Below are 25,134 nucleotides of genomic sequence, written 5' to 3'. Positions count from 1 at the left end.
TTGTACCCGACCAAACCAGTATATTTTTAAACAAAAAAGACAGAAAGCACTAAATATGATAAACTTTGCACATGCTCAAAGCAGGGTGTTACACGGCAGACTCATACTTCTCTGATCTTGAGGTAAACCAGGAATAATACAATTAACACTGAATTTCAGTGATGCAGGTGGTCTTATCAAGTCTCTGTCTCCAGAATTTCTTATCTGTGCAGAAATATTTGGTTCTATTTATGATGTTTAAAGGAGCTCAACATCCAGCAATCAAATGGCAGCAAAATGTTTTTATAGACCACAAATTAACAGAAGTATTAATGGAGTCTAGATTAGGAACAAAATGTATTTCAGGATTACCAGGACTTGGCAGCAATACATTAACACCTGTTTGCTTCAGAAGTTCTTTGGATTTTTTTTATTTAAAACTCTTTAAAACATTAAGTACCTGAAATTTATGAAGATATCTTCCACAGGAAAACTGTTTTTTATTCCTGTTTGCACATATGGAAAAGACAGGTGTACCTTCATGTTATGAATCCATTTTAGCAGTGGGGATGCTGTTCTATAGTGATGTTCCTATTGTTATTTTAGTGAGAGCTGTTAATTTACGTCGTGTACCTGCTGTAAGTACCTAATAGCCTCATAAATCTAATCTGAAAGTACATCATATTTGTTTTATATGAATAGGGAAATTGTATGACTATATACTGCTTTTTTTTCCTTCTAAAATAATTTAAAAGAACCGATTCAGCATAGCTCAACCAGTCTGACGGTGAACATTACAGATAACGTATCTGTGCTGTTACCAGCATTCTTCTTCGCATTCTATTCTCAAAAACATATACGTCTATTTTCAAAGAGATGCCAAGCTACACCTTTCTTATACAGAATTTTTACAGGAAAAGCATTTTAATACAGTGATGGCAGAGCATCTTCACTCGGGTTTTAGTAGTAAGTGGAGAATTTTGCATTTAAAAACACTCGAATTTCTGACTCTAAGACCAGCACGGTTTAAACTGACCTCTGCCAAATGAGAGCCACGCGGATCAAATATCTGCAGATATCCTGCAACCCGAATTCTTATTTTGCACAGCAGCCAACGAAGAACCGTTCCTCATCCTTCCCCTCAGGGAAGCTGAGAAGAAAGCGCCGTGTTTCAGATGCAATGAAATAACATTTTAACCGTAACGTTTGACAGCGTTAGATTTTCCAGCCGAGAAAACCGGCGACAGCCCGGGCAGCCGCCGCAGGCGCACGGCAGCCGCCCTCCCCGTGGCAGCGCTACGCTCCCGCGGCCGCCGCGCGGCCCCCACCGGCTGCCGGCCGCCCCTGCAGGCCGCGCCGCTGCCGCCGCCGCCGCCGCGTTCGGCCTGGGCCCGCCCCGCCCCGCCCCGCCGAGGGGCGCGCCGGGCCCGCCCGCCGGCACAGCCGGCCCGCAGCGCCGCCCGCAGCCCACGGGGCCCGGGCGCGGCGCCCCACGTGCCCCCGCGGGCGGCCTTTCATTTTTCTTTTATTTTTGTTTTTTTAATTAAAGAGGGCATCGACTTCCGGTTAGAAATTCAGGGGGTTAATTTATGCACAGCTTGTCTCAAGTCGCCCATGTGAATTAGCATCACATACAGACACAATAGTAAAAGGGGATGAATATGAGAGTACATCTCCAGCCGGTGCCTGTATTTACTGGCCATTAGCACTGCCAGTAATTATGGCTAACTCGCCCAGACGTCTGTGCAAAGCCTCTGCCTGTACAGATATGTTCTCACTCCTATCTGGACAGCAACACAAAGTAAATCTTTTTTCTTTTTTTAAACTATTCAAGCTGTTATTTATAAAATACATGTCTCAGTTGCTATCACATGAAGTTCACATAAAAACGACAACCTGTCCTTAGGAAAAAGAGTCCACGTTCTGTTTTTTTTATTTCTGCACTCCCTTTGCAAGGGCTCAACCTCACTATTGCTGAAGTACTCAAAAAAAAAAAAAAACCCCAAACAAACAAACAAAAAAAACACCCAGCAATTCCATTTCTTTCAGGCATTGCCAGTATACATAGCTTATGATTTTTGAAGTGGTGGAGAAATAAGAAAAACACTACTAATTGGAGATTTATGGGTAAAAAGTTTTTAAAAGGTTAATTTCAATGTGGTGCAATATGATGGAGATATTAAATGTCTATCCTGTACAAAACGCAGGCCATTAAAATCCTTGGGACCAGTTCCCCAAAAAAGAAAAAATATGCATAGTTAACTGTAAGAATTAATAACAGAAATAAATACTTGCTTGAAAAAGAAAAAGAAATACATTTTGCATTAATGTTAGAGTTAAATAAATGCAGAGCATTATAATGTATCATTCTTGTGTGGATGCAGTTGTATTAAAAATAAATAAAACACCACTTCTAACATTACTCAAGAAAAATAATCTAAAAAATCTAGGTGCACTGTTAGGTACGTTCCAATGTTGTATTTTTTAGGACCACAGACACTACAAATTTCCTTTCAAGAAAGGATTAGTCTTGAATATATAGCACAAAAATAGATTGTTGTTATTAAATATTTTATGATATTGGTAAATGATCCATCTAGCATAAATTTAATTTTACTTGCTATCCAGTTTTTCATGCATAATTGAAGTTTGGATTGCAGAGGAATAATAGTAAAAACATTTGTACAATGAATCTGATCACAGAACTTGCACAATTTATTTAGCTTGGTAACACATTGATGTGCATCTTTCCAATCCCGCCTTACCAAATGCAAAAAAATGATTTAATTAAAAATAAGGAAATAGCAAAAACACGCTTATATTTAAAACACTGAAGTGTGTGAATAATCTATAAAACAACTGACCTGTTCAAATTGTTGTTTTTCCAATCCATGCACTGTTTTTTTTAATTAGGAACCAAAACAGATTGATCGTCATTTTATAACGTTTGACATATTCACTGTCTTCCTAGTTCCAGCAGAATCTTCTTAAATTTCCCAGCACTGTGTTTTATTGCTGGTACCATATGCTTTATTGTTCAGCGACAAGAGCTTCACTCTGCACAAAGACTCATTACCTACTGCTTGCTGAGCAGCTTCAGTCTCACTGAGGCTGCCTATGTGATCACATGGGAGTTTTGTCTGAGAAAGCCAGGCATGCCACTGATCTCACTGTCTATGGATATTTTTATCAGCTGAGGTCTACTATGAGGAAGGAATAGCAAATTCTAAAGCTTCTTTAGCTCATTAAGGAGGCAGAAATTACGGAAATCCCTCTCAACTTTTTTTTCCCCCTCCCATTGTAACAAAGCTTCAGGTAGAAATTCAAAAGAATTAAGAAGTAATTTTTTCATGAGGGGAGTGGCAAAAACCTCGCATTGTCTGCATTGCTCCACACATAGCACACACTGAAATTAATATTCTAAAGAGGTAATATTTTGCCAACACACTAAGTCTGCCAGCATTTATCCTTTATGTAGAAGGTAGAGCTTCTGAATGAAAAATTGTTCCTAAAAAGCAGCCCCTTGTTTTAAAATTCTCTCATCAGTCAAGAGCATTATCCTGTAATCTTTGGTCATAAAATTAATTTTACTGATTTCAATGAGACTACTCAGGTGAATTAGAATTGGCCATTTGAGTAAGGATTATTCCCAAATCTAAATGACAAATTATACAGTACAATGAAGTCTGATCTCTTTTTGATAATAGCTCAGGTTTTTATTTACACAAAATTATAAATTCAAATAACATTTTATATTGGTTAAAAACTTAATATTTAAATAACACCGTATGTCGGAGTAAATAAAAAACTACATTCACAATTATGAAAGCACTTACATAAAATGATAAATATTTAACGACTAGTTCACTGATACATTATCAGTATCAGTGATTCATTTCAGAATATTTGGAGATAGCCTAACTTCTACTTCAGAGAGAATTCACAGAATAAGCTAGTTTAAAATTCTAATATAGAGCTAGAGATGATAACCGAATGTCTCTTCACTACCCTGAAAACTGGTACCTAACAAGTAATTAACTGTAATATTAACATTGCAAATATGCACTATGAAATAGTGAATTATCTCTGGAATAATTCATAGCATTCTGAATATATAAATTGACAAAAAGGAGTAGTTTACTCATTAAAATTCCACAAATGAAACACCTACGACCCATTCTTTTTACCATCTCTCTCATTAGAATTACTGACAGCTTGTTGCTCTTTGTTGGCTTTATTCTGGTTCTATGGAATTCAGTGCGAGTTGTGCCACTGATTTGCATGGAAGAAGGAACAAGCATGATGAACACTGACAATCATGTGCCTTACTGTGTCGTCATGCAAATAAATGACAAAACTTTCGGTTTCTTTGTTGTTCCCAGCATCCTGCTCATCATATATTAAGGTTTTATTAGAACAGTTGATAGGCAGTCTCTATAATTAAACTGAATTATTAAGAGAGTAAAGGATTCTGAACAAACCACAACTAAATCCACTGATGAATCTCCTCTACAATTTAACATTTGTTTTCTTAAAACAAAAAAATTTCATTATCAAGAATGTATTTATTTTAAAGTGCCACCATTTTTATCTACCCAAAGACATGGTCTGAGCAGAAGGTTCGTGGCTGAGAACCTTCTGTATCTCTTAAGCAGGAAACGCTATCGCATATACGCTAATGAGAAGAAACGAAAGCAGACTAGATGGGTTGCTAACGAACAGCTGGTTTAGCTACAGCTATGCATATTTTCTCCCCTGGCAATACCACTGATGATGTCACGATGCTAGTGTAGAAAGACATAAACAAAAGGCAGGCAGGCATTTTTGCTGCAGTAGAAGGGGGGGCAGGGAGGGGAGGAAGGGGAGCAACACACCAAATGTTTGACAGATGGAAAGAACAAAAATTGATTGATAAGGAAAAGAGAATTATTGTCACGTTTCCTGTGTGTCATTATATACACTATGGAGCCTTTTTTAAATCTTAAAAGGAGGTTAGAGCAGAAACTATTCAGGAACATGATACAGTTAAACCAGTTAGCAGGCAAGTGTTGATTCTGCAGGGAGACCATACAGCAAGCAGTCTTAATGCTGTACAAAAGATAAAGCCTCAGTCAATCAGCTGTTCAAGGTTGGAAGAAAATGCTTCAGTCTTCCACAGTGGAATTTAGGGTTTCCTAATTGCAATTTGACATCTTTAGGAAGCTAAGTATTTTCCGTCCCATAGGCTCTTCTTACAGGTTTACTAAATAGAAGGAAGTCTTTATCAGAGCCATCTGTGGGATTTCTGCCCAATCAGAAAGTGCTGTTTTACCATCATGAAAGGAGTTAAAGATCTCCTAAGAGTTTCACAGTAGCAAGAACCCAGGCTGCCATTAGAAGAACCCTTGTCACTCCAGGGTAGGAACAGCTCCAAATGAGCCGATACTTTCATACCCTTCTCATATTGATGCATCTAGTATCCCTCATGCAGGAATTTTCCTGTCACAGAGAAGGCTTTTCAGGAGAGTCCAAAATCACCTCTCAAGTGGGAGAATGATGTGTATTTGCCTAGCAGTCCCTCCCACCCGGAGAGTCTCCCATGGGAATCGAGAGCAAGCAGGGGCTCTCTCCTCTCTAACGTAAGGCTTTTCGTGAATCTGAATGTAAATAGAACTGAGAACCTGCTGGTAAATTGTAAATAAGGGCAAACTATCAGATCTCATGTCTGCTTTGCAGGAAAAGCAATTCATAGGAACATTCTTATGTTTTTCCATTCCAAAGAAGCTACAGCAGAAGAGGATTGTTAAGAAAGTCTGGACTCTGAATCACCTCCTTCATTATAAAGGAATAGTTGAATAAAGTCTGGTTTGTTCTACTCCGTATGCATTTAAATCTGCATATTTTTACACAGATTATATGCACCAAAATACAGATCTTGCACAGAATTCAGAAAACAGCCATATGCCACATACCAGAACACAGGCTGAGCCTGAGATTTGAACTTCAGATCATTTCCATCTTCTAACCACTAACTTCTTGTTAGACACTTAGTCTGATCTGTCATTCAGTATCTTATCTCAAAGTTGAATGATTCAAGATATGAATCAAAGTAACTGTTGGAACAATACAGTTCAATTTTATTAAACAAAAGGAAACAATTTGCATTCAGTGCTTTGTTATTCTAAAGGACCAAATCCTTTACCCTCCAGTAAAACAGAAGAGTATGTTTCTCCAAGTGCACCAGAAATGCCACAATTTCCACAGCAACTGAGAATAGACAGTTTAGCTTAAACTCTCTATTGCAGTCTGAGATCAGAAGCCCAGGGTTTATGAAATGAGTCCAGTGGACCACACATGCTCTGCACTACAATTCTAAGCAGCAGCATAGTTAGAAGGCCACAGCTTTTATTCTACGAACTAGCAGCAGCAACTTGGCTTTCAACTGAGCCCTGGCTTTCAGGCTTGAAAGTAGATGGCCTATCAGTTCTTTGTGAGATCTGTAACCCTTGCCCCTGCAACACCCTCTGGTTTGAGCTCAGGATGAGGCATAGCTGCAAATTTCCTATGGAACTCTGTCATTTCAGAAGCAGTTCTACAGAGCTAAAAACCCACATCCTGTGTTCTATGAGTGAAAGCAGTGTAATACTAATTAAAGCTCTCCATCTGAAGTTACTGCCAATACCACCATGGTAAAATAATCCTAAACATAAATTCCATATATTTCTTCCTAGACCTAACATAATTCAATCAAATTTATTTAGCACCCTCACCCTTGCCCTAAACATCTTGCTTTCTCTGGATACCTCACAGCCACAACTAAACTGCCTTCAAGCAGTACCAAGTTAACTGCTCAGTTCAAAATACTGGGGCTTGATGTATTTTACTAGCCTGTTAAGAACAACAACATACTTTGGATTCTTGAATTACACAATATGAAAAACTTACTTGTTCCCAAATGAATTTCCAACAAACAAGTACAACCATAGTTTTAAGCAAGAGTCTAGTCAGTGAAATGCAGGAAAACAGACAAAATCTATTTGAAAGGTAAGAAGATACCCTCAGCTCCATAGATGGAGGGAGAAAGCAGATAAAAACTGAAGGACAGGCTTGTCAGAACCTGTTCCGACTTCTGGCATATTAGCAATCTCACCTTAAGACATAATGCAGTGACCCGTATCATGTCAACTGATGTAAGACTGCCTAGGCCGCCCTTCACTCTTACTGTGGATAATCTTCTGGCACATTTGCCATGCAGTATCAGCTTAAAGGACAGTCTGTAGAGTTGCCCTTCCTTCTGACTCAAAAAAAAGTTTCTTTGACCAAAAACGACTTCCCAAAAAATGTGATGTAAAGCAGCCACAGTGCAAGAGTGAATTCTGTTTACATATCTTAAGAGGTATAACACCATCATACCATTTCCCAAGTGATTTTTAACACACCAGCTCTTGAAAACAACCTCACTTAAAATGACATATTCTTGCTACATCTTACAGTACCTGAACTTTTTTAAGATAAAACAAAATCTTAATGCACCTTCTCACCAGGGTGAGATCTCAGAGGAAAGCACACTTCCTTTCAGAAGATAACTGGATGTACTTGAATAGTACTACGCATTAGAAAAGCTACTAGACTCAAACAAAAATACTCTGTAGTAAACATGTAGACTTTCTTTCTCCTTTGACAACCTTCCTCAAAACTGCTGGTTAACTACCAAAAACAAAGAGCATATTAACACTGTGGCAGGCTAATTAATGCACTGAGAGACATACAGCAAGTGGCAAAAGAACCTCTTAACTGCTGCTGCATTAGACAATGTGAATAATCAAAGTAATTAATTTTGCAAGTGTTGCTGTAATGCTTGATACAGCCATGGTTGGCCTTATACAAGGTCCAGAATACCAGCAGACCATGAAGTTTCTCAAGAGTTTGCTCTATTTTAAAGAGTAAATGTCTCGTTATCTTGTTAAAAAAGATAAGGAAAAAAAAAGACTTAAGAAAAAGCCATATACTTTAAGAAAGCAGAGTGCCTTTGCTGCCATCTATTTCACAAGCCAGCTTTGCTCTAGCTAGTTTCCATGACAGCTCAGACATCACAACATGAACCATGCCGGGTAGTAATTCAGAGCTACACAGAGCTATTCCTAATGTGGCTAGAAATTGTAAGATGTAAACAGCAGAAACATAAAGGTGGCTTTTAGTTATTAATTAACTGACATACTTCTTTCCTTTTCTATTGCTTGGTTACTAAGCGCACCTTTTCTCTAATTACAATTTTTCAGCTTCTAAGTTTCATTTGATTGTTGACCAGCAGAAAGCTTAAAAATAAATAAAATCACACAGAGATACTTGAAGCAAGCATGATAACTATTATTTTCCCTCTCTCTTTCCCTTCAAGTATTTGGTTCTAATCTCCCTTATACAACAGAAAACCAGAAAGAAATTTACTGACGTTAATGCAGTTGAAACAGGAATAAAATCTGGTCAAGAAGCAGCAGACCATCTTTTCTTACTGGACTTACTCTCGATAGAACTTTCTGAAGTTCTCTTCACCACTATAACCAGCAGCATTACCTCTTTCTTCACTTTGAAGATTTTCATACTGCAGCAGAAAAGCTCTTTAGTTTTTGTCAGCTACTAAAGATTCCTTCCACTGGAAGATGAATCTTTCATTAAAATCTTGGAAATTGTTCCTGCCTACCATACATGCACAAGTTTATTAATTTGAATAGCGACAAAGATAAAATAATAGGCACACAGACAGACCTCAACAGCAGCGTAAAGTATTTTTGCATTTCACAACAGCTAGGGAGTAACTTACAAAGAGGCCCAACCTACAACACAAGACATTTCCAACGCACTACTTAGAATAAAGTATACAGTGTGTGGACTTTTATTCTTATAAGCAAGAAGAGACTTAAATACTAAAACAAGGTGTCTGTATTGAATTTAAAAAAACATCAATTAAAGATCTTGTTCCACAGGAAGTGAATTGGCTGCAACACTCCCACCTTTGTACACCCCACATACCACCTTAGATCTGTTGTTCAAAGTTTAAAAGGACACTATATTCCAGGCTGTATTTTCAGGTCCTTTTCATTTTTCTTTAATTTTTCACTGTTTTAAATAACCTTTACAGCCTAGAAACTGATTCTCCTTTAATAATTCTGCCCATTTCCATTTGGCCAGCATTGATTTCTTTCCCATACATGTATCCAGCAGAGCTTGAAAATAATTTTTCTTCACTTCCTTTTTTGTGTACCAGCATCATCGATAACGTCAGCACAGCACTGGAAAGTTTATTACTTATGTTGAATTTTCTCTACCAGCAGAACAAAATACAATTTTCCCCCATATGTTCCATGACAGAAGACTACATTAAGAAGGTTATTAGGCAAAAGTATTTTGCAGGAGATTTTCCTCCTTGTTCCCTAAAAATACGGTGATGATGTGGCTTCCTCTGAAATCAATGTTAAAGTAGTTAAGAAATTCAATAGAGAAGACTCCTTTCATATATTTAGAAACCAAAATAAGTTACATAGCCTATATGCCAGATTGCCATCAAGTTAGAACCTGAACCACAATATGCTTACAGCAATCCTTTGATTATTTCATTATAAACATTAATGACTTGGAGATGACATTGAAACATTGAAAGAAAACAAAGTGTCAGTGATACAGTAAGACCCTCCAGTTCAGAAATATGCTTTCTAATGAACAATGATTGCCATTTCTTTCCTACAGGAAGGAGACTGATTAACAGTAGTTAAATAACCACATTCGGATTAGAAAATTGGTAGACAGTTTTAAGATGTCTCATTATGAATCCACGACTTCAATGAACAATTAAAACAGACTACTGATTTACAATTTGACTACACAGTTTTCAACTGGTGTTCAAGGACACTGTGCTTTGGGTCTACCTTTCCAAAGGTATAAAGGATAACTGCAGTTGTCACATGCCCTAAACAGTATAAGGATCAACATTTTTGGAACGTGCTGAAGTCTGGAAGTTCTTTTGTAGAAGTGGTAATCAAGTGCTTGTTTTATCTCAGAAGTCTATCTGAAATGCATCGAGACTGAATAAAGATACCTTCAGACTATTTTTAAAGCCCAAATGTCTTTCAAGACTTCAGCATTTCAGATATCTTCATGAATTTTTAAAATTAAATTGCTTGCCACCTACCAGCTACAGGCCTTAATGTTCCAATTAGACTTTTCCTCATAGTATGAAGTAGATATGCTGATCTCTCAGATTGAAGTGCAATGCCAAGGGTTGAATATGTCAGGCTAGTCTTCAAAGATCATGTTTTTTCAGCATTTTATGTTGTATTTGTGCATTTTCAATGGAGATGAGTCCCTATTTTATCATTACTTCACATCTTTTCCAGTGAGCAGTTAAAAAATATCAAACTTCTGTCCAGGATTATATGCAAATATTTTGAATAAGGCTCACCAATTTATGGCACAGACAAAACTGACTGACTGTGGGGAACACTGATATCACCTGGTAGGAAGTTGCTTCACTTGGTGGTTTCCTATGTTGCAGAAAAGAAGTGATTATTAATTCAGTGTGATTTTTGGGATCCTCACAATAAATGTATCAGTGAATAGGTTTGCCAACCAAATTTATCCCTTTGGCCTGACATCTTGAAGCACTGCGGATAGTCCTGTGTCTGTCACAAGATTTTCCCTTTTAGCAGCATGAAGACCCTGGTTATTTCTACTAAAATAGATGGAGATAATACTAGTCTTGTCAGATATTTAGAAAGAGCCTAGTCAACTTGCCTGTTTTGACCTTCCAGGTTACAGAAAAGGTGTCAGCTGACAGCACCAGCTGTCATTTACTGTTAGCAGCCTTCTACCAGGTCAACAGCTCCAAGCTCAGAGGAACTAACCAGTTTTGTGACTGAAAAGAATGAAGTCAAGGTCCTCTGCTGTCTCATTCGATCTCTTCAAGCAGGCGGATTTCAATGATCCTGCTGCTTTAGCTGTGTCCATATAACTGTTCCCATTCTGCAGCAACTCCCCTGTCAGTAATGACTATGTAAGTCACCAAGACAAAGGATAGTAAATGCAGATTTCAAAAACTATTACTGTTTGCCAGGGCCAACCGTTCTACTCTTCCAGAGTAACGACATTCTCACTACCCTGGATGTCTTGGATTGAGAGACAGTAGTTACCCCTTTTAAATGCCAAAGACGTATTTCATGCCTTTTACGACAATAAGGTCACAACCATGCATTGAGTATCCTGCAGTTCTCTTATTATCTGCAGCACTTAAAAGAATTCCTGAAAAGTTCTCATGTTTAGCTTTTAACATACCTACCACAGCAAACTGGTATTTACTTGGTGTTGATCTTATTTTTTTGCTGCAGTTGCAAACTCAAAAGTTACAGTCATAATCATGAACAGACACAAATTGATAACTGATAGCCCTTTCATGACATTGTGTCAAGCAATGATAGAGGCAGTTTGCAGAGAAAAGTAGTATCATTAATTAGACCAGCTAAGATAACTAGGAAAACGGAATGCTTTGAGGACATGAGGTCATATACACAAAAGCCTGTCTGTATAAGTTAATCTAATTAAAAAAATGTTACTTTTCCCACAAACCTTGCCTGGTAGGTATCCTTACATTATCATACCACAATAACAACAGCATTAACAGAAACTAAAAAAGTTGGTCTCTGTTTTAAAAGTAATATATCTTAAATGTCAAGGAAGAGATAAAGATCGATTCAAAGAGATGGGATCGCAAAGAAAATGAAGAGATGGCATTTGTCATCTCATAACAGTTATTTTTACATGGCATCTGAAAAATTTTTAGGCATAATGGCAAAGGTGAGTTTTACAAAAGGATCTAAAAACCAATGAAGTACATTTACAGACTTACAGGAACTGGAACAAAACATTAGAAACAGCATGGGAGCTGAAAATTTTAAAAGCTACCAATATTAATGAATGTTGACAGGTAAGTGGAGAGGAAAAGATGAAGAAGAACTTGTCTCTACCAAGAAGCAGAGTCAAATAGCATACATTTACAACAGTAAAAAAGTGTTCTGCTGAAGGGGATGCAAAGAGATGCATGAGGTGGTCAAAGTAAAGTCATCTTTGAAGCAGCATTAGATACACACGAGAACACAGTAATACTTGAGATGGGAAATACTAAAAAGTTTGCCTCCCAGATGAGTTGAAAAGTCCAACCGAAAAGATGATTTGTAGAAGGAATTTTTAAGGCTTAAGAGTAATGAAGATTGCGAGGAATAGACTTAGCTTATATTAAGACTCAGTGGTTAAGTTGCAGGCAGGATACAGAGATTATCTATAATAGCCAAGAAATCAAGCACAAAGGTAGAAGGCTTAACAACTCAGTTTTAGTTGGGGACCTTCAGCTCAACATCACTCAAAGATGTTCATGTTAAATATAAAAGATGTTCCGTTAGCTATCTAGCAGGAGATGCACAAGACAAACTATTCAGTGAAAAATGAGTTTATAGTAAAAGTCCGAAAGGAACACACCTGTAAAGCAACTGAGTGAGAAAATCAGAAATACACACTATGGCACTGCCAACCTGTGCTAGGAATACATTTGTACCCACTTCTCCTCCCCAAAACTCACTTGCATCCAAACTCTCCAGCAAAGTTAGAGGCAAAATCCACAAAACGCAGTATGCGCTGAGCAGAATAGCAGAGGCATCACATAGCTTCATAAAAATCACAGAGCAATTGGTCAAAGTGTACAAGTGACCTCAAACTAATGCGACAGGGATAAAAATAGCCAAAACCCAAAGTACTAAACAGGCCCAGAGCCTAAGTCAAATCTGGCCTGAACCAAAAACTGAGTAAAAATTCCTGCCTGTCCACAAATCTGGCAATTTGTTTGATCTAAGCATATAAACAAGTTACCAGGTGACTTTACTAGTGTTAAGAGCACTGAAACACTCCAACACTCAGTCTTCTATCAAAGCCAAATCTTCTTCAGAAGACAAAAAAAAAAAAAATTCAGAGACCAACGTGTACATTAAGTATCAAATAGATTGTAGGGGAATTTTTACTAGACAGTGGCTAATCAGTGAAAACTCTGAAGCATAGCCTGAGAAGAGAAATATTGCAAAGAATAAGCCAAGCAATTATTATTAATTGCAGCACATTTATTTTCATTATACAGAGGATTAAAAAGAGGATATGGATTAAAAAATGGAGAACCTATCTAACTGTTAGCATTGGCCTGGCAGCAACGACCTGAAATCCAAAAACAGTTAAAGCCCTGAAAGCCATTTTTAATGAATAATTGTGAGATCTTGGGCAGTTTAACCACTTTGAACTTAGCTTCTCCATATGTACATAGTCAAACATCTTATTGTTACTTATCTCACAATTTTGCTCTTAGTGAATTAAGAGTATAAGGCGTGCTTCAAGACTGCCAGAAAGATTCAGTCTGATTGAAGAAGTCAAAATAATTAATAGGAAGAAAATCGCGCAGGAATTATTTTGCGCTATTATCATTTAAAAAGAAAAAAAAAACAAATTACGGTGGCAAATGTAAAAGTTTAAGCTTAATATGAACTTCACAATTTTACTTACATCTAAGTAATAGGAATAAGTGGATGGAAATGTATTGTTTCTTCTGATAAACGGTGATATCCTGCCAACTGAAGTTACAAAAAATCCTTCAAATAAGAAACATCTAAAACATTTAGCATTATTTTAGTACACACAAACTGTTAAAAGCCATTTCTTTCTCTTCTCAAGGATAATCCCTACTAATTGCTGTAGTCACAGAAATACATTCTGTGGGAAAGGGTAATGAGAGCTACTTGTCAAACTGGTCATTCTTTCTCCGTACAATCCAAACAGTACAACCTGACCCATTCCCAGCATGTTGAATATCAGCCTACGGAAAAGGACCGATGCATAAGCCGTTCTGACCTTTCTTGCTAGTTTCTTCTGACCTTCCTGACCTCATTAGACAGCTAGGTAGGGAAGCCCAAGTAAAGAAATAAAAGAGCTGTTGGGTACTCTTGATGGATTAGAAATAGCAAGAATGTGTCTAGGGCTTACTAAACTGGACTGCTGAATTTTAATGCTTTTCAAACAATCAAAATGACAATAGAGATGATGAAGAAAATGAGGCAGGGAGAAATAGATTGTTAAAATATTTAAGCACAAATAATGTGCATTTTTGAAATTGCTCATCAGCATCTTTCAGCATTTATTCAGCTGTAATTTGGTTGGATTTTTAAGGTCTCGTTTGAGTGAGTGCAGATACTAAAAAAACAATGGTCCCCACAGTTAATTTTGTTAAGTATAACAATAACTAAAGCACCTTCCTGAAAGAGGGCCCTAATCTCTCCTGGCCAGATTCACTTAATGAATTCCTCAGATACCCAAAGCAAGGGAAGGCAACAGCCTTAAAAACAAGTCTCCCAAGTCTGCAGTTCAACCACTACATCATATTATGAACAAAATCCATATCTTAATGGACAAAAGAGTAGAGTGAGAGAAGAGAGAAGTGCTTATTCTTTAAAATTATTCACACCTTCTCCAAGGGAATTATTGAGGATTTTTAAACTGGTTCCCATCCTGAAATAGACAGCTTATGTATTTTTATAGCTAACATTTAATAAGAAGTACACAACATATAAATTAATTTTCCTCTCTGAACACTGGGTTTTGCGACGACCAGGAAATTTTTTTTTAGCTAATACCAGTATCAGAGCAAAACTCTAAAGGAAATCACAGCCCTACAATCCACAACACGAGCCCCTAGAACCATGACAGAAATTTTGCAGCAGCTGGTCTCTCAGTTGGAATATGGGACACATGCCTTTAAATCTTCTTTTTATGACATATTTCTAATTTCTATGACGAAAAGTGCTATGAGAAAATTTATAGTCAAAGTCTTCCTTCTAGGTTCCTATATTCTGTGATTTCTGATTAAAAACTCTCTTGTACTAGATGGTTATTCATTGGAAGGTGCTTAGAAGATAAGAATTTTTCTTTATATGCTTAACCAAGCCTATAAGGAAACACTAGTAGACTGACCGACCTCAGCTAACGGGTTCAGGCTTTATTATGCTATGCATTAAAATTCAGCTGCTGTCATATAAAATTAAATGATGCCTGTTTTAAACAGAAAACCATCCCATTAGGTTCTGAAGTATCAACTATAAGATGTCTGTTCAGTTATCCTGCACTTTTACAGATCCTGTCGGGAGAAGCCACTACCTTTGTGATAGTGGAGACCGTCCCCACCAGAAATTCAGAGTCTTTGGCAAATCTTTCTGTGTCTTACTTCTCTCCTGTGCTAAGAGTGAACAGCGCACAGGCGAACACCAAGCCAGCAGCATTGGAACAGCACCTGTGTGCAGTGTAACACCCTCAACAAAGTCATCCCCACCAGCTAAGAAGGACTACAGCAGCCACTGGATCCAGATACTATGATACAGCACACAGGGCCAAATTAGGTGACATAGTGGTTTAGAACAACTGAATCATGTTCTACTACAGATTTCACAGTTGCTGTACCTGGGCAGCTGTACCAGCACAATTGGGTAACTGCTTTCTTTTCATTCCTTTACAAGCTTTAGGACAACGGATTGAGATTTAAACACGTACATCTTCCACTTCCGTCACCATTCAGTCCCTTTATGAATACGGAGTCATTTCAAGAGTTGTAGATGTTTGGACAGGGTTTTTTTTCCTCCTTTGTTGCTAGCCAAAGCTTGCAGCATGGAGACAGTGGTCAGGGACTTCATGTTTTAAAAGCAGAATTGTTATTAGCTAGCAGTTACTCCTTATGGAAGGACAAAAATGTGTTTCATCAAAATTGTATTTGGCATCTTACAGGTAGGCAGAAATTTCTATCACTTGTCTCTCCTGTAACTGAAAGAGAAATTCAAATATATCAACACACAAAGATGGGAAAACACTCCAAAAATGGAAAAATGGCCTCACTCAATGCATCAAATTATATCCTGAAATACACTTGCTCTATTAAGGCCATGAAGACTGTCAACAATGCTGAGGAGGGCTGATCCACAAGGAGAAATTAAGTGGAGGCTGTTGTGATGCTGTTGGGAGAGAAGGTAAGGGAGGGGTGTCCATGAAGCGTGGAAAAGAGGCTGCTGCCTGAAGAAGGCAAAGAAGTCACAGAGATGTTTGAAACTGTGGTCTGTTATGAGATAACTGCAGAATAGGAACTTCTAAAGCTACTTAAATTTAACTTATTAACACAAAAACCTCTTTGAAAAACTTTTTATCAGTAATTCTGTGCAGATCTCACCTGAGGTTCATTTTTGAATTTTCCCAGCTTGTCCTTGTTTTGATAGCTTGCTTATTCTTATGAATTAGCTACAGCAGTCACACTGCTATTTAAGAAGCACACAAAACAAAATTCCTCCTCACAAAAAGAAGGGAGACAGGAGGAAAAATTGTTCCAAAAAGAATGTAAAACACTAGCCAGAGATGAATATGGTAAATAATTATCTTGATAATGTAATAGTTATGCTCTTAGGGTATGTATTACGTTACTTCTGTTATTTATTAAGTAAATCCTAAAAAAGGAAAGCCCTGTTAGCTGCTCTCTTACGTAGTTCAGAAACTTCATTCCAAGTGCTGGGGGGAATTTTATCCTTCTTTCACTTCTCAAATCAGAAGAACATGAAAAAACTTTGCATGACACTGAAGTACTAGATGATTATAGGATAACATATGTAGCAAGGAATTAGTAGCGGGCAATAACTATCTTCCAGTGTCTGAGGATGACCCAGAATTTTTAGGTGCAATTATATCAACATGTTCCAGAAGTTCTGCAATATCTAGGTATCTAAGAAATGTATTCCAGAAATCTGACTCATGTTTCCATGTTTTCTGAAATAAATGAAGCATTTTCTTTAAGTTAATATTAAACAACAATTTTTAATAAATCTAAGATTCCTATCAAATCACATGGTCAAAGTCAAGAATCACAAGCTCCTCTGTTATACATAGTTCTGAGAAAATTACAGAAACAGGAGGGAGAGTACTATCTTCTTACCAAAAGGCTATTCATCACAACAAATGAGAACACAAACTCCTATACCCAGTGGCTACAGGAACTGGGTGCTCCTCTGCATGGAGCGCTTGAGGTCTTTTCCTTTAAACACAGATTTGGCAGTGAGTGAAAGGCTCTCCTGGATTTTTTTCAGCTGTACAATAGCAGATAAAAATCTTTCTTCCTTATAAGTGTTTTGCAGGTAACTCCAAAAGTTCAGCTCACTGAGTCTACAATGTATTTTCCATGTAAAATGGTAGCATGGGATCTACCTATGGCATGCAACTGCCTTTCACAAACAATTCCACTATTTTTACTCAGGTTGAAACTTCTGGCATTTAGCTGAAGTTGCTTTGTGTGTCTTTTGTGCTTTTTCCTCCCCTTTCCCCCCCAATTTCATAAAGATTTCAACAAAACAACAAATACTACAAAATGACAAGCAACATCAGGTTGGAAACTGGGAATACCTACAGGTTAGGAAAGGAATTCTAGTAAACTGAGGGTATGTAAGACACTGGCTTCTTTACAGTACTTTTGAGCTCTAAGATACTTCTCTCACTAAGGCAAGATTAAACATAGTGACACATTATCGATAGAAATTTGAAAAAAGTAAACAGTTGAATAAGAAGTCTTCATTCTATTAAAAAGTAATGAAGTTTAGATTCCTAAATCATGTACTTTTGTGAAATTATCCTAATAAATGTTTCTTTTGATATACAGGTTAAAAAGATACAAATTTTAGTATAAAATTATACTAGTCTGTTGACTAAAAAAACCAGTTCATCCATCATAAGGATGGAAAAGTCCCTGCATATGCTTTATTTCACTAGAATGCCAATATTTAAATAGAGATTCAGATATCTAAAGGAAATGTTATACGGTCACCTAAAGCACTGTAATATAGCATGAGATGATGAAACAGGAATAAACATCATAGCACTTAGGGCATGGGTTTTGATGATCACTGATGTTATGCTCTGAAGGATTCAAAGGATTCTGCCTGTTTGTGTATCTATGAATTGTCCAACCTCTTTATAGATTTATTACTAGTGAACCCTAGCTAAGCTTCCTCTGGTCTCTAAAACCCATCAGGAGTCAATAATATCAAGCCAAAAATTCACCAGAAACTGAAAAATAAAGTTACAGATATAGCATTATCGTGTAGCTAGTAAGCTCAAAAGTTTTCCCTTCAGTAAGGGCCTTACAAGATTTCTTTATGCACCATAATTCAAAGAAGTTTGATCGTTTTAAATAATTAAATAATAATTAAGTTTGATAATTTTAATAACATTAATATACTGCAACACAGACATACCACTCTTCTACTGAAGATTTTCCCATCATTTTACATATGTATCCATCTGTCTAGAGAAGGTAACATATTAAGAGTGAGCTATTCAGCTCATCTTAATGTAAACTGTTCAGTACTGGAAAATCCCCCACATACCCCTCTGTCTAACACAGTCACTACCGGAATATTGACCTATTACCTTTCTAAATCACATTTTTAATTGTATCTAGCCATGGAACAATGGGGACACCAAGGATTATTTCATTCATAAAGTTTTCCTGCAGCATTTGTCACTAACTGAACAGAGGATCTCTTAGGTCAGCAAGACTGTTTTTTCTTTCATTATAGCTCCAGTATATTGCATGCTAAGCACAGAAACAGGAGGAACACTCTTCTTCACATCATTTGAGCATACCAAAAGGAAAATATTTCAGTATCAAGAGTGTTACTCGTTCTTAAATGAGTTAGGAGAAAATTCTAATGAATTGGTCTTCACTTGTACACTAGAGATGAGGAAAGTTGAGACCATTTCTATTTCAGGTAAACCTTTATTAAGCAGTTGGGTCCTCCTTTTCATTGTAGAAACTCATCAGAGATAATCAAAGTCAGACACAACATTATTTAACGCTCAAGTTATGGAAACAGAATCAATTCTCAATCATCTTCAGTAACATGTGATTAGGATAATCTCGATAAAGTAAAGAGATCACAGAAAAGGTGCATTTGAGTCAAACTATAAAAATATTCAGTGAGCGTGTAATAGTAGAAGACAATCAGTGAATCTATGGTTGTGGAATACTGCCCTAAGCAGGTCCACATGATACAGCCCTGTACGTAGGCAGAACATTACTACATTTGGATCCTCTCATTCATAAAAAGCCATGTTGAATGTGTGCACTCACAGACTTGTTAACCCACAATCCATATAGTCCTTTCAAAATAAGAGTTATCCACACTCAAACTTTCCAATTTCAGCAATACATGCAACATTTAAAAATAACATTCTAATAACGAACGCTTAAAAGATTTAATGACGATTATACAAATGCTCAAAGATATGTTACATGTTGTCATTCAGGGGAAAAAGATAAATGAAATATGTTCAAAGCCGTTATACAGTGATACTGGAAAATTTTAGTTTTTTTCCTATATCTGAGCAAAGCTTACAATAAATTATGGACACAATATCTAAAAGAAGATACTAGCATCAGTTTTGCTATGTATCAAACATTTTAAATTATTTTGTGAAGTTACTAAAACCCTATACACTGATTACACACAGCTCTGAACACATTTACTACTTGAAATGTATTGCCTAGGTCTTAGTGGTTGAATACATCATACTGATTACTTCCAGTCTTTGATTAGGTGAACTTTCCAAACAAACAAGTGAACAACCCATCACATCATAAAAATTAAAATACAAGCTTTAAAAGTACCTCTTCAGACAACTTTGTGTTTCCTTTTCCAAAATATTAAAGAGTTTATACCCTTGCAAGCAAGTGAATAAAAATGTAAATATACAACAGTTAATTTACAAACACAGGCAACAATTTAGGAACATTTTTCCTGTACAAATCCAATCACATTGCAAGCTGCTGATGTATACTGATCTTCCAATAGTTTTTAGTGTGAATTGTAAAAATTTTAAACTTAAAGTTGCAGCTGGAAATTGGAATGTTTTCACTAATATGGTTCTAAAATTGCTAATAAAAATCCCTGCAGCTTAAAATATAACATCATGCCTTGCACCGTCAGATAGTAGAAAATTGAAACTGGGGCCACATAACTGTATGGATATATGCACACGAATAACTGCTACCGTACTACTGACCTTGTGATCTCAAAGAACGCCAGTTTCTCTCAGGAGATTTTTAGACCTCTGAAATCATGTTTTCAGTCTGTAGACAATTCCTTAATCTGTCCTTAAAAAAATGAAATTCACATCTCATTACCGTTAAAATGATACCAACGAACATTCAGAATTTCTGTCAAAGTATTAGTGATGCCTTATGCACACTCACAGGACAAACACTTTGTTTGCAATGAAGCCAATTAACATATGAGGAAAAAATGTCAGAAGACAACATGCGAGTTGTGTGTAAGTAAGCCATAGAGATTATTTCACCAAAATATTTAATATAAGAACAATAATTATTACCTCTACAAGATGAAATATTTAATAAGGAGCAGATCTGATTTTTTAGTTTAGATAAATATATAATCTTTGAGCACGTAACTGGTACACAAATTTGGTTTCCAGTACGCTGCAGCTACTTTTGTTCTGACACAACAGTAAGTCTGAAAACCTAGAAGGCATCTTTCGCAGAACATGACATAATTTTGTAACAGCAAGGACAATTAAACATTAATCTTGTTTACCAAGGCAGGTGGCAGACTTGCCATCTGTTGAAGTCCTTAAAGCAAGGTTTGCTATTTTTCTAAAAGACATTCTTGGATTTAGGTTTTGGAAAAGACATTTGGTCCATACTGCATACTTGTGCATGTGGCTACGGTAAAGGGAGAAGGAAACAATGGCACAAGCCAGTGACAGTTTTGGCTTCAGGATTAGATACCAGTTTGCATCACCTTCCATTCTGGCCCATAACATGTGTGGTCCTGCATTAAAATAACTTCATAATAATATTTTGGTTCTGCATTTCAACTCAACTTGTGGAGGACCAGAAAGGAATATTCATTTCAACACTTCTGAATACAGAATCTGGTTTCTATGGTTTGACTCATCATTTTTCACCTCCTTCTGTGGCACTGAAAACTGATCACAGCTGGAAACTAGCTCATGCCCAGAAGTAGTACAGAGAAACTTCAAAGGTGCCTGGAAGGTATTTCATGCCCATAGCTAGTTTATAATGATGCAGTTGTTAAGAAGCTAGGTCCAGAGTCCAGAGGGACTTCTGGTGATTTTCATATCTTCCTTCAGCACAGGGCATGCTCTGTTAGCTGTGATTCTCTGGGCATATAACACATCGCAACAACTCTGCCTTTACTGTGATCTCGAGTGTCAGTGATGTGATGATTGACAAATACTATTCTCTATTTAAAGCACACTTATGATTTTTCAGGATCGAAATAATATGAGAATACCATGTTTTAGATCATGATACAGGAAGTTCAGGTGATAATTAAAGCCTGTAACAAAGGCAGACTAGATAACTCCCAAAGCACTTAGAACTGGCCATTTTACACAAAGTAATTAATATTTCTCACTGATACTGCTGCTGCTGTTTTCATGCATCACAGTGTAGGCAGATGTACATGCAACTCAAACTTTCTAGGGCAAAAAACAGGGTAACAAAAAATGTTTTAATTTTTGAGGTATGCAAACAAAAATGGGTCAGTAGCTGATGTAGTAATACATGGCTGAGGTGATGGAAAGCAGCACGCCCAGCAGCATGGACCACACAGAATAGCTTGTACAAACTTCAGAGCAATAAACAGAGCTGCAAAATATGCTTAAGCATTAAGCAGAAATGGGGAAGATGGGAGTAATCAGGAGGTGGTTTCAGTATCAGCTGCTGTGTGTATGATACTGCACGTGTGAGCAGTTTATCATTTTGTGCTGCCAGTGGGACAGAGAGCAAGGACTGCAGATACTGGTAGTTACGAATCTGTGTATTCCCACCACAGCCTCAGGTAGTCCCACCAAATGTCATGTTAGGCTCTGATGGCTATGGGAGACTGTTTCCGTGATTAGCAGATGGCTCACAAAATAACTAGGGAATATATATTTGGCCCCAAACAACTCTGTATTCTAGCTTTTCTCTGTCTTCAAATTCTATGAAACTTAAGATTCCTTAACACAAAGTACATTAAACAATTCAAAGTAGAACAAGGTTTTATCTAAACATCAACAAAACCACCCAAATGAAAATCATTAAATTTAAATTCTTTTCTGAGAACCTGTTTTAATAAAACCTTCTGAAAATCCAGGCCTGGCTCATCTGTAAGCTATAGCTTTAGACAAATCAGAACAGTTAACGACTTCATTAGACACATGCTCTAGCCCAACATTTATCTTTTATGTTGATCTTGTTGTGTGAGATGTACATCTGAAATGCCAACTGAAGCCTTATTTCGAATGTCATATATCATCCTCTCTTCTGGCTGCTCATTTCTTCAACAATCTCTGCAGAATATTCTCTTGTTTTATGATAAAATTCTCATTTCTTTAAAGGCAATGACAAGCTGAAGTTACCATTTACTCAAGGCCTAACAGTTTGAGTAACTTTATTCATACAGTAGCCTAGTGACTTGAAGTGTTAGTCAAATAGATAAATTTGTGTGAATTGGCCTTCCACTGCAAGCCATTATAGACCATATACCAAAAGCTATATAAATAATACATTATTATAATAATGCACTCTGTAATTAAATTGTGTTATCTTCTTCCTATGAACATATAATTAGACATGACAGAAAGGCTGCAATTTCTATTAACTTTAGATAGCAGTGTAACATGGAAATGATATCTCTGCTCCAAGATTTGTGTCAATTCCACACTAATCACTCAAAACTAAAAATTGAGTAAAACAATGAGCAAAAGAAGAAAAACAGTAGTAGAAATAAATTAAAATAGGCATGTGTCATTTAAAAAAGAAATCACAGAAACTTCATCACTTTTGGTAAAATGTAGGTCACTTACTGTTTCCATAGTAACCACTGCTGAACTATGGCTCTACAGATGACCATCGCCTATAGCTGCTTTCTTTGATAACAGGTGATGTACAAGTACAGCTGTGCCTCAGTTAAAGTACAAAAGAGGTTTACCTTTAAATATAGCTCCTGCTTTAATATTTTCAAAAGTATCCCCCTAATATCCTTGAATAGATAAACTAGCTATTCGGTTGGAAAAACATAAAAACTAGCTATTCGGTTGGAAAAACATAAAAACTAGCTATTCAGTTGGAAAAACATAAAAACTAGCTATTCAGTTGGAAAAACATAAAAACTAGCTATTCAGTACTAAAAATCTACCCTTTGCCTGCATCCTAAGTCTGGAGCATCAAAAACAATCAACTTCAGAAGAAATTGTGAACAAGCAAAATATTTAAACAGAGCAATCCACTAAACATCAGTAATACAGAAAGCTCAAAAAGCATTCATACTAGCTTAAACCATCTTTGATAAGGACACAGTCAGTTCCACGATGGCATATTCAGTACATTCACTGCAAGTGGGACTTTATGGGTTGGCATATTATCTTGCACCCAAACACAGAGCAAAACCCAGTAATATAAAAAGGCTGGAATAATAGGTAACACCAGCTAATGCCTCATTTGGGAGATAACAGTAGAGTCTTCAGTCAACCTGATGGTGAAAATCCCTTTTTCACCACTATTACTCTGGGGCACAGAGTTGAAGATGAATTAATTAAAATAGAAAGACTCCACCTTACAAAAATATACTAACAACTTTGATAGTTAACTAGAAAAGAACAGGACAGGTCAGTGTCCTTGAGGACTGCTAACTGGTCTTCCTCTTTTAGAACAGAGTCATTTTATTACGTGAATTCAGACTGAACCAGCTACTTATCAACTATCCAACTATTTATTAACAGGTATTGTGAAAATTCTGAATTAAAAGCTTTGAGGTCTGGACTCTATCCACATGCCTCAACGTTGTTAGTGCTACAAATACAATGTGGTATGGTAGTATCAGCATTCATATACACAAACAAAACACCAAAGACATTACAAGTTCAGTGAACAGAAGAATGACTATTAACAGTGTTGATTAGCATTGAGGAGAGCATTTCTGATTTTTTTTTTAAAGCAGGCTCAGAATCTTAAATACTTTACTACTACAATTACTAGCATTATATGTTTTTCTAAGATTAACTAAGTAACATCTTGGCACCTGCCAACTTCAGCAGTTTACCTGACAAAAAGATAAGACACCTCAGCTGCCATTGCCAGAAGTGCAAATCACCGACTCACAGAACGTGGCCTTGAAAGACAGTACTGCTAATGTTGAACTGGGTCATAAACTGTTTTCTGATGTTCCAGTAGGCTTCAAATGAGAGCAATAGTCGTATTTTGCATTTTTAATATCTCTGTTTGAAAGCAAATGTATTTGTGAGAAAAGCAGAAGTCTTTCCCAAGTTTCTGTGAGGCAAGTACAGCTCTTATAGGTCTACCTTGCAGTTTGTTTCTCTTACTGTATAATTTGCATACTTTGAATCTTAGTGTAGGACTTTACTGTACCTACTTCTGATGACTCATAAAGCTCTCCTTAGGAATACGTTCCAAAATGACAACTAAAAATAAGGAATTAACTCCCATGTCTCAGGAAGGCCAACCTATGTTCCTATTTCCTTAGCTTAAAGAATGGATTCCTTAAATTTATATAGTCAGTCTCTGGCAGAACTGAGGATAAAGGTCGCAACTCTGGACTTTCAGTCCCCTATGTTTACACACTGCAAGATGACAACTGCAAAATTGCATTGTTATACCTTAGATATAGTGCTTCCCAAACATATTTTTTTTTAAATTTAATTTCCTATTGCTTTCATTCATCTCTTTATTTTGATATCCGTGTAACCTTGTCCCTGTCATCAGGCTTGTGCAACACAGGCAGAAGAATGCACCTCCTTAAGTTACCACAGTACTGGCTGTTTAGATGGTAAGGTCCTCAAGGACACAGATGCAATCCTCTTGTTTGTTCAAAATGCTAGACATAAGAAGCCACTAACAGTGAACATATGCACAATACGACTTTATTGCATCATCTTGTATTCAGTAGATAATATTAAAATAATGAGCAGATAATCAATAATAAGAAGGTAACCCACTCTCCTGCAGTGACACGTTGTAATTGCAGCACTGTATAA

At 36.8% G+C, this 25,134-nt stretch overlaps 1 protein-coding gene across 5 annotated transcripts in view; it reads right to left on the bottom strand.

Moving 5' to 3' along the window:
* CSRNP3 (cysteine and serine rich nuclear protein 3) overlaps nt 1–25,134 on the bottom strand; it is a 116,538-nt gene that overhangs the window by 48,281 nt on the left and 43,123 nt on the right. The window contains exon 2 of one of the 5 annotated variants that reach the window (XM_026094185.2): nt 20,119–20,204. The exons of 2 other annotated variants lie outside the window; for them this stretch is intronic. The gene's annotated coding sequence lies outside the window, so the exon portion shown is untranslated. Of the gene's footprint in view, nt 1–2,843; nt 3,034–20,118; nt 20,210–25,134 lie in introns of those variants that run through there. 2 more of the 5 variants (XM_026094169.2, XM_026094194.2) reach the window with 2 other exon arrangements.

The sequence above is a fragment of the Dromaius novaehollandiae genome, chromosome 7 (genome assembly GCF_036370855.1).
Source record: "Dromaius novaehollandiae isolate bDroNov1 chromosome 7, bDroNov1.hap1, whole genome shotgun sequence".
Taxonomy (NCBI): Eukaryota; Metazoa; Chordata; class Aves; order Casuariiformes; family Dromaiidae; genus Dromaius; species Dromaius novaehollandiae.
Note: the sequence above shows the minus strand (reverse complement) of the source record. Positions and strands in the feature narration are given on the sequence as shown.